Source organism: Triturus cristatus, chromosome 4_1 (assembly GCF_964204655.1).
Source record: "Triturus cristatus chromosome 4_1, aTriCri1.1, whole genome shotgun sequence".
Taxonomy (NCBI): Eukaryota; Metazoa; Chordata; class Amphibia; order Caudata; family Salamandridae; genus Triturus; species Triturus cristatus.
This window is the reverse complement of record NC_140585.1, coordinates 1,287,189,741-1,287,200,220: the sequence shown is the minus strand read 5'-3', so window position 1 is coordinate 1,287,200,220 and position 10,480 is coordinate 1,287,189,741. Positions and strand designations below refer to the sequence as shown.

Genomic DNA, 10,480 nt, shown 5'->3' with positions numbered 1-10,480 from the left:
TCGGAATTGAGGCGGTCGAGAGGTGGACCAAATCATCATCGAACCAGCTCTGAGGATATATTGTTCATATGAACGCTAACAGTAACAGAATACGCTGCTGTACTTTATTGAGATTTGGTAACCGGTAGTACGCTGCTGTGTTTCATTAACAATTTGCAACTGCGAATTCGCTACTGTGCTATATTGAGGTGTGGTAACAGAATACGCTGCTGTGCTTTATTGAGCGTTGATAACCGGAAATACGCTGCTGTGCTCCATTGACGATTTGTAACTTTGAATGCACTACTGTGCTACATCGAGGGGTGGTAACAGAATACGCTGCTGTGCTTTATTATGTGTTAGTTACTGGGAATAAGCTGCTATGCTTTGATTTGTAACTGCAAATTTGCCACTATGCTACATTGAGGAGTAGTAACTGGGAGTACACTGCAATGCTTCATTGAGGGGTGGTAACTGGGAATACGCTGCTGTGTTTTACTGAAGGGTGGCAACTGGAGTACGCTGCAGTGTTTCATTGAGTGGTGGTAACTGTGTGTATGGTACACTTGTCTCTTCATGAGGCGATCTGGCATACCCGTGACTTGCTCTGCTTAAATGAATTCAGTGCTTTGATACACTGGTCTCTTCATGAGGTGATCTTGAATACCACTTACTTGCTCGCAGTGTTTTGCTACACTGGTCTCCTCATGAGGTGATCTTGCATGCCTCCGACTTGCTCTATGTAACTGACTTCTCAGTGCTTTTTATACACTGGTTTCTTCATGCGATGATCTTGCATACATCTGACTTTTTCTGTGTAATTCACTTATCACTTTCCTCTCTTCTACAGTATGCCCAAGTAGATGACCTGAGGGCAGACCAGTCCAATTACGAGTTCTCATCCAGACACATTGATAAAAACAAGCTGTCCCTGGAAAAATACAGGTGAGTTGGACTTGTACCTCTTCCACTCTTGGGATTTGCATCTTGCGTCTATCTGAATTTGCCAGACTAATGCTGATGGTTCCGGGCTCGCTTGTCTCAGCAGCCACCATATTTTTCATAGAGTGCTTAGAAGAAATTTGAAGTTGGAGACATGCACTGAATAAATGGGTAAAGAGAGGTTTTCTCTGATCATTTTCTTTACTGTTTCATGGGCTTGTTTGCATCATTGTCAACTTACCCTCCAAATGAGGAAAGACCCTGTTAACTATACTCTGCTTGTTTATCTTTAAGTAACTTATGCTGAGAAGGGTTTACGGATCCCAGGTTTCACGTCCAACCAGTTTGTCAAAAAGACTGTAATGGGCAGGGGTGAGGGGTGGTCTTTGAGGCGGGTATGGGAGTTCAGCTCATACTTGAGGCTTTATTGACCTTAAGTAGGGCATTACACAGCGATGAGGGTGCCAGAGGCAGGTAGTGCTGCACCTACCACATAGCAGCTTCTAGGCACTTTGACTGATGCTTTTCTCCCTCAGGAACCTGGCGATCAGGTGCAGATTCAAGCCTTTGCCGGGTGCAGTCCGTCACATATTTAGCAAACTGTATGTCAAAGGCGACGGAGCCCACCCTCTCTGGAACTGGATAAAGAAGTAGGCCAAAGACTGTGGAACCTTTGGCGAGTGAGTATGTACAGACCATGTCTAGCTGCTGGTGCTCAGCATGACTTTTTATTATGCATTCCTTACAACAGCGGTCTTCCGGGGGTCCTAAATGCCCCTGGTCAAAAGGAGGATCTACTATGTCCCAGATTGCTGTGTTTCTAATGTGTTTCTAATGAAAAAACGGTGTCAGTGTGCCACTCTAATAGGCCATTCGAAACCTCTTTCTTCATTTGTGTTGTGTAGTTGATGGGGTGGGAGTCAAATTACCCTCTCACTCCCAGCTCTGTCATTGACGTCTCATCATGAATCGATCTTGCTGTGCTTAATTGACATCTTGATGCTTTGATGCAAGGACCTCTTCATGGGGTGTGCTAGCGTACCTCTGACCCTGCGCCCAATGGGAACAATCCAGCCCGAACTGCCAGGCCAGGTCCTTCCTGGACTGGAAAGAAGCATCCTAGGACCGGTTTTGGGCTTTCAGCCCTCATCAGCCAGAATAGCTTGACTCCAGTGGCATGGAGAGCACAGGATCCCATGTCTGGGCATACCTGCCCCACTCGGGGTGACATGCAAAAAGAACGATTGATGAACAGAATGCAGAACAATGTCATACATTCACCCCAGTACAGAGATCTGGGCCTAAATCCATTGTTTTGATCTCTTGACTGGGGTTGAATGTATGATTTATTCAGCATTCTGTCAATTTTTTTGCGTCGCACTTTTCACCCTAAGTGGGATGGGTATGCCCAGAAGTAGGTCCCTTGCTCAATGTGCCACCGGATTCAAGCTAGCCTGGCTGATGAAGGGTAATACCCGGAAACAGGTCCCAGGATGCTTGTTTCCGGTCCAGGGAGGACCTGGCTTGGAAGTTCGGTCTGGACTGTTCCCATGAGGCACAGGGTCAAGACTGATTTGCATATGGCCGGGTCTAAATTGGGGTTGCATGGTGAGCAAAATAACGATGGATTTAACCCAGATCTCTTGACTGTGGGTGAATGTATGATTTATTCAGCATTCCGTCAATTTGTTTGCGTAGCAGCTGTGCTGTATTGAGCGCTTGCTACTGGGAATAAGCATCTGTGCTTTATTGACTATTGGTAAATGCAAATTTGCCAATGTGCTACATTGAAGAGTAGTAACTGGGAGTACTCTGCTGTGTTTCACCGGGGTGTAGTAACAGAATACGCTGCTGTGCTTTATTGAGCATTGGCAACAGGGAATACGCTGCTGTGCTTCATTGACATTTTGCAACTGTAAATTTGCTACTGTGCTATACTAAGGGGTGGTAACTGGGAGTATGCTGCTCTGCTTCACTGAGATTTGGTAACAGAATATGCTGCTGTGCTTTATTGAGCGTTGATAACGGAATACACTGCTGTTCTTTATTGAGCGTTGATAAAAGGGAATACGCTGCTGTGCTTCATTGACGATTTGTAACTTCAAATTCACTACTGTGCTATATTGAGGGGTGGTAAATGGAAGTACTCTGTTGTGCTTCACTGAGGTGTGGTAGCAGAATACGCTGCTGTGCTGTATTGAGCATTTGTTTCTGGTAATACGTTGCTGTGCTTTATTGATGACTAGTAACTGCAAATTTGCCAATTTGCTGCATTGGGGAGAAGTAACTGGGAGTACACTGCTTTACTCCAGTGAGGTGTAGTAACAGAATACGCTGCTCTGCTGTATTGAGCGTTGGTTACTGGGACTATGTGGCTGTGCTTCCAAGATGATTGGTAACTGCAAATTCGCTACTGTGCTACATTGCGGGGTGGTAACTGGCAGTACTCTGCTGTATTTCACTGGAGTGTGGGGACAGAATATGGTGCTGCGCTTTAGTGAGCGCTGGTAACAGGGAATACGCTGCTGTGCTTCATTGACTATTTGTAACTGCAAATTCACTACTGTGCTATATTGAGGGTTGCTAACTGGGAGTATGCTGCTGTGCTTCATTGAGGTGTGGTAACAGAAAACGCCGCTGTGCTTTCTTGAACGTTGCTAACAGGGAATACACTGCTGTGCTTTATTGACAATTGGTATCTGCGAATTGGCCACTGTGCTACATTGAGGAGTAGTAACTGGGAGTTCACTGCTTTGCTTGAGTGAGTTGCGGTAACAGAATATGCTGGTGTGCTTTATTGAGCGTTGGTAACCGGGAAGAAGCTGCCGTGCTTCGTTGGCTATTTGCAACTGCGAATTTGCTACTGTGCTATATTGAGGATTGGTAACTAGGACTACCCTGCTGTCCTTCATTGAAGAGTGGTACGGACTATGAGGGAGTGTAACTAGGAGTGCGCTGCTCACCTTCACTGAGGTGTGGTATCAGAATACGTACTGTGCTTTATTGAGGGGTGGTAAACGGAAGTACGCTGTCATGCTTCACTGAGTTGTGGTAACAGAATACGCTGCTGTGTTGTATTCAGCTATCATTTCTGGGAACACGCTGTTGTGGTTTATTGGCTGTTGGTAACTGCAAATTTGCCACTGTGCTACAATGATGGGTGGTAACTGGAGTATGCTGCTGTGCGTCTTCGAGGGGTGATAACTGGTGTACTCCGCTGTGGTTCATTCTCGAGTGGTAACCGAGTGTATCTTTGTGATTCATGTGTGGTAACTGGGATTACGCTGCTCTGCTTCAAGGGATCGTAACTGAGAATATGCTGCTGTGCTTCATTGAGGAGTAGTAACTGGGAGTACACTGCTTTGCTTCAGTGAGTTGTTGTAAGAGAATACGCTGCTGTGCTGTATTGAGCGTTGGTAACAGGGAATACGCTGCTGTGGTTCATTGATTGGTAACTGCAAATTCGCCACTATGCTACATTGAGGAGTTGTAACTGGGAGTACACTGCTTTGATTCACTGTTACTGGGAATGCGCTACTGTGCTTCATTGACAATTTGCAACTGCAAAATTGCTACTGTGCTTTATTGAGGTGTGGTAACAGAATACGCTGCTGTGCTTTCTTGAGCGTTGCGAACAGGGAATACACTGCTGTGCTTTATTGATAATTGGTAAATGCGAATTGGCCACTGTGCTACATTGAGGAGTAGTAACTGGGACACTGCTTTGCTTCAGAGATTTGTGGTAACAGCATAGCTGCTATGCTGTATTGTGCGTTCATTACTGGTAATACACTGCTGTGCTTCATTGACGATTAGTAACTGCAAATTGGTCCCTGTGCTACATTGAGGAGTAGGGACGGGGAGTACACTGCTTTGCATCACTGAGGTGTGGTAACAGAATATGCTGCTGTGCTGTATTGAGCGTTGGTTGCTGGGAATACACTGCTGTGGTTCAGTGATGATTAGTAACTAAAACATGCTACTGTGCTATATTGAGGGGTGATAACTGGGAGTACTCTGCTGTGTTTCACTAAGGTGTGGTAACAGAATACCATGCTGTGCTTTATCAAGCTTTGGTAATAGGGAATACTCTGCTGTGCTTCATTGACAACTTGTAATTTCAAATTTACTACTGTGCTAAATTGAGGGGTGGTAACTGTGACTGCACTGCTCTACTTCATTGAAGAGTGGTACGGACTATGCATGGGGTAACCTGAAGTACGCTGCTCTACTTCACTGAGGTGTGGTAACAGAATACGCTGCTGTGCTGAGCGCTGATAACATGGAATACGCTGCTGTACTTCATTGACTATTTGTAACTGCTAATTCACTACTGTACTACATTGAGGGGTGGTAAAAGGAAACATGCTGCTGTGCTTCACTGGGGTGTGGTAGCAGAATACGCTGCTGTGTTTTTATTGAGCATTGGTAACAGGGAATATGCTGCTATGCTTCATTGATGATTTGCAACTGCAAATTCGCGACTGTGCTATATTGAGGGGTGGTAACTGGGAGTACGCTGCTCTGCTTCATTGACGTGTGGTAACAGAATATGCTGCTGTGCTTTTTTGAACTTTGGTTACAGGGAATACTCTGCTGTGCTTTATTGATGATTGGTAACTACATATGCTATATTTACGGATAACAACTGGGAGTACTCTGCCTTGTTTCACTGAGGTGTGGTAACAGAATACACTGCTGTGCTTTATTGAGCGTTGGTAACGGGGAATACACTGATATGCTTCATTGAGAGTTTGTAACTGCGAATTCGCTACTGTGCTATTTTGAGGGGTGGTAACTGGGACAACTCTGCTCTACTTCATTGAAGAGTGGTACGGACTATGCGTGGGGTAACCTGGAGTACGCTGCTGTCCTTCACTGAGGTCTGGTAACGGAATACGCTGCTGTGCTTTATTGATGGTTGATAACCGGGAATACGCTAATGTGCTTCATTGACAATTTGTATCTGCAAATTCGCTACTGTGCTATATTGAGGAGTAGTAACGGGGAGTAAGTACACTGCTTTGCTTCAGTGAGTTGTGGTAACAGAATATGCTGCTGTGCTTTATTGAGCGTTGTTAACGGGAAATACGCTGCTATACTTTAGTGACGATTGGTAACTGCAAATTTGCCACTACTTCATTGATGTGTAGTAGTACGCTGCTGTCCTTCACTGAGGTGTGGTAACAGAATACGCTGCTGTGCTGTATTGAGCGTTTGTTACTGGGAATACGCTGCTGTGCTTGATTGAGCGTTGGTAACAGGGAATATGCTGCTGTGCTTCATTGATTGGTAACTGCAAATTCGCCACTATGCTACATTGAGGAGTTGTAACTGGGAGTACACTGCTTTGATTCACTGTTACTGGGAATGCGCTGCTGTGCTTCATTGACAATTTGCAACTGCATAATTGCTACTGTGCTTTATTGAGGTGTGGTAACAGAATACGCTGCTGTGCTTTATTGAGCGTTGATAACGAAATATGCCGCTGTGCTCCATTGATGATTTGTAACTGTGAATTCACTACTGTACTATATTGAGGGGCTACAACTGTGAGTACTCTGCTATGTGGTAACAGAATACTCTGCTGTGCCTTATTGAGCGTTGGTAAGGGGGGCTATTCCGGTGTGCTTCACTGGCAATTTGTGACTGCAAATTCACTACTGTGCTGTATTGAGGGGCAGTAAATGGAAGTAGGCTGTTGAGCTTCACTCAGCTGTGATAACAGTATATGCTGCTGTGCTGTATTGAGCGTTCATAGGTAGGAATGATCTTCTGTGCTTCATTGATGATTAGTAACTACAAAAATGCTTCAGTGCTATATTGAGGGTTGATAAGTGGAGTACTCTGCTGTGCTTTATTGAACGTTGGTAACAGGGAATGCGCTGCTGTGCTGCATTGATAGTTTGTAACTGCGAATTTGCTACTGTGCTATATTGAGGGGTGGTACTGTGTCTCTGCTTCTGTGCTTCATTGAAGAGTGGTATGGATAAGAGGAGTACGCTGCTGTCCTTCACTGAGGTGTGGTAACAGAATACGCTGCTCTACTGTATTGAGCGTTCGTTCCTGGTAATACACTGCTGTGCTTCATTGACAATTTGCAACTGCAAATTCGCTACTGTGCTATATTGAGGGGTGGTAACTGGGAGTACGCTGCTCTGCTTCATTGAGGTGTGGTAACAATACTCTGCTGTGCTTTTTTGAGCTTTGGTTACAGGGAATATTCTGCTGTGCTTCATTGATGATTGGTAAGTACACAAATGCTACCGTGCTACATTGCGGCATAATAACTAGGAGTACTGTGCCTTGTTTCACTGTGGTGTGGTAACAGAATACACTGCTGTGCTTTATTGAGTGTTGGTAACGGAATTCTCTGCTGTGCTTAATTCATGATTGGTAACTGCGAATTGGCTACTGTGCTACACTATACAGTAGTAACTGGAAGTACACTGCTTTGCTCCAGTGAGGTGTGGTAACAGAATACGCTGCTCTGCTGTATTGAGCGTTTGTTACTGGGAATATGCGGCTATTAATTATTGGTAACTGCAAATTCATCAGTGTGCTACATTGAGGGGGAGTACACTGCTTTGCTTCACTCAGGTGTGATAATTCATGCTGCTGTGCTGTATTGAGCGTTCATTACTAGGAATAATCTTCTGTGCTTCATTGATGATTAGTAACTACAAAAATGCTTCAGTGCTATATTGAGGGTTGATAAGTGGAGTACTCTGCTGTGCTTTATTGAACGTTGGTAACAGGGAATGCGCTGCTGTGCTGCATTGATAGTTTGTAACTGCGAATTTGCTACTGTGCTATATTGAGGGGTGGTACTGTGTCTCTGCTTCTGTGCTTCATTGAAGAGTGGTATGGATAAGAGGAGTACGCTGCTGTCCTTCACTGAGGTGTGGTAACAGAATATGCTGCTCTGCTGTATTGAGCGTTCGTTCCTGGTAATACACTGCTGTGCTTCATTGACAATTTGCAACTGCAAATTCGCTACTGTGCTATATTGAGGGGTGGTAACTGGGAGTACGCTGCTCTGCTTCATTGAGGTGTGGTAACAATACTCTGCTGTTCTTTATTGAGCGTTGGTAACTGCGAATTTGCTACTGTGCTATATTGAGGGGTGGTAACTGGGAGGATGAGGAGTGGTTTCTTATTGTGTGCGATTCATTTTACTGTGCCCAGTCATACAACGAAAATCTTCACTATTGGGGCCAGAATGGGTTTAGAGATTACAGAGGTTGCAGAAGAAAACACAAGTTGTTGTGGGAACAAGTGGCAGAGCTAAAGAACGGCTTGCTGTAGGCTCGTGCAATTCAGAGATTGAGTTATCAGTGTGTTGGTGTGCACATAGAAGGGAATTCACTGGCTGATCAAGCTGCCAAGGTGACATTGAGAACTGCTGCTCAAAGGGCCCCACCCCCGCGTGAGGGCCCCCCATCCCCCCCCCGTGAGAGGGCCCCCCAGCTGCCCCCCCCCTGCGTGAGGGCCCCCCAGCTGCCCCCCCCCTGCGTGAGGGCCCCCCAGCTGCCCCCCCCCCTGCGCGAGGGCCCCCCCAGCCGACCCCCCCCTGCGCGAGGGCCCCCCCAGCCGACCCCCCCCGCGCGAGGGCCCCCCAGCCGACCCCCCCCGCGCGAGGGCCCCCCAGCTGACCCCCCCCGCGCGAGGGCCCCCCAGCTGACCCCCCCCGCGCGAGGGCCCCCCAGCTGACCCCCCCCGCGCGAGGGCCCCCCAGCTGACCCCCCCCGCGCGAGGGCCCCCCAGCTGACCCCCCCCGCGCGAGGGCCCCCCAGCTGACCCCCCCCCGCGCGAGGGCCCCCCAGCTGACCCCCCCCCGCGCGAGGGCCCCCCAGCTGACCCCCCCCCGCGCGAGGGCCCCCCAGCTGACCCCCCCCCCGCGCGAGGGCCCCCCAGCTGACCCCCCCCCGCGCGAGGGCCCCCCAGCTGACCCCCCCCCGCGCGAGGGCCCCCCAGCTGACCCCCCCCGCGCGAGGGCCCCCCAGCTGCCCCCCCCCGCGCGAGGGCCCCCCAGCTGCCCCCCCCCGCGCGAGGGCCCCCCAGCTGCCCCCCCCCGCGCGAGGGCCCCCCAGCTGCCCCCCCCCGCGCGAGGGCCCCCCAGCTGCCCCCCCCCGCGCGAGGGCCCCCCAGCTGCCCCCCCCGGCGCGAGGGCCCCCCAGCTGCCCCCCCCGGCGCGAGGGCCCCCCAGCTGCCCCCCCCGGGCGCGAGGGCCCCCCAGCTGCCCCCCCCGGGCGCGAGGGCCCCCCAGCTGCCCCTCCCGGGCGCGAGGGCCCCCCAGCTGCCCCCCCCGGCGCGAGGGCCCCCCAGCTGCCCCCCCCGCGCGAGGGCCCCCCAGCTGCCCCCCCGCGCGAGGGCCCCCCATCCCCCCCCGTGAGAGGGCCCCCCAGCTGCCCCCCCCCTGCGCGAGGGCCCCCAGCTGCCCCCCCCGCGCGAGGGCCCCCCAGCTGCCCCCCCCCGCGCGAGGGCCCCCCAGCTGCCCCCCCCCCGCGCGAGGGCCCACCAGCTGCCCCCCCCCGCGCGAGGGCCCCCCAGCTGCCCCCCCCGCGCGAGGGCCCCCCAGCTGCCCCCCCCCCGCGCGAGGGCCCCCAGCTGCCCCCCCCCGCGCGAGGGCCCCCCAGCTGCCCCCCCCGCGCGAGGGCCCCCCAGCTGCCCCCCCCGGCGCGAGGGCCCCCCAGCTGCCCCCCCCGGGCGCGAGGGCCCCCCAGCTGCCCCCCCGGCGCGAGGGCCCCCCAGCTGCCCCCCCCGGCGCGAGGGCCCCCCAGCTGCCCCCCCGGCGCGAGGGCCCCCAGCTGCCCCCCCCCGCGCGAGGGCCCCCCATCCCCCCCCGTGTGAGGGCCCCCCATCCCCCCCCCGTGAGAGGGCCCCCCAGCTGCCCCCCCCGCGCGAGGGCCCCCCAGCTGACCCCCCCCCCCGCGCGGGGGCCCCCCAGCTGACCCCCCCCCGCGCGGGGGCCCCCCAGCTGACCCCCCCCGCGCGAGGGCCCCCCAGCTGACCCCCCCCGCGCGAGGGCCCCCCAGCTGACCCCCCCGCGCGAGGGCCCCCCAGCTGACCCCCCCCGCGCGAGGGCCCCCCAGCTGACCCCCCCCGCGCGAGGGCCCCCCAGCTGACCCCCCCCGCGCGAGGGCCCCCCAGCTGACCCCCCCCGCGCGAGGGCCCCCCAGCTGACCCCCCCCGCGCGAGGGCCCCCCAGCTGACCCCCCCCGCGCGAGGGCCCCCCAGCTGCCCCCCCCCGCGCGAGGGCCCCCCAGCTGCCCCCCCCCGCGCGAGGGCCCCCCAGCTGCCCGCCCCCCGCGCGAGGGCCCCCCAGCTGCCCCCCCCCGCGCGAGGGCCCCCCAGCTGCCCCCCCCCGCGCGAGGGCCCCCCAGCTGCCCCCCCCCGGGCGCGAGGGCCCCCCAGCTGCCCCCCCCGGGCGCGAGGGCCCCCCAGCTGCCCCCCCCGGGCGCGAGGGCCCCCAGCTGCCCCCCCCGGGCGCGAGGGCCCCCCCTGCCCCCCCGGGCGCGAGGGCCCCCCAGCTGCCCCCCCGGGCGCGAGGCCCCCC

The 10,480-nt window shown here is 53.7% G+C and overlaps 1 protein-coding gene across 2 annotated transcripts in view; it reads left to right on the top strand.

Moving 5' to 3' along the window:
- Positions 1-835: 835 nt before the first annotated feature.
- The window catches only part of LOC146856600 (uncharacterized), an 82,081-nt gene continuing 72,436 nt past the window's right edge, over positions 836-10,480 (top strand). For both annotated transcript variants that reach the window (XM_085650751.1, XM_085650750.1), the window contains exon 1: positions 836-924. The gene's annotated coding sequence lies outside the window, so the exon portion shown is untranslated. The remainder of the gene's footprint in view (positions 925-10,480) is intronic.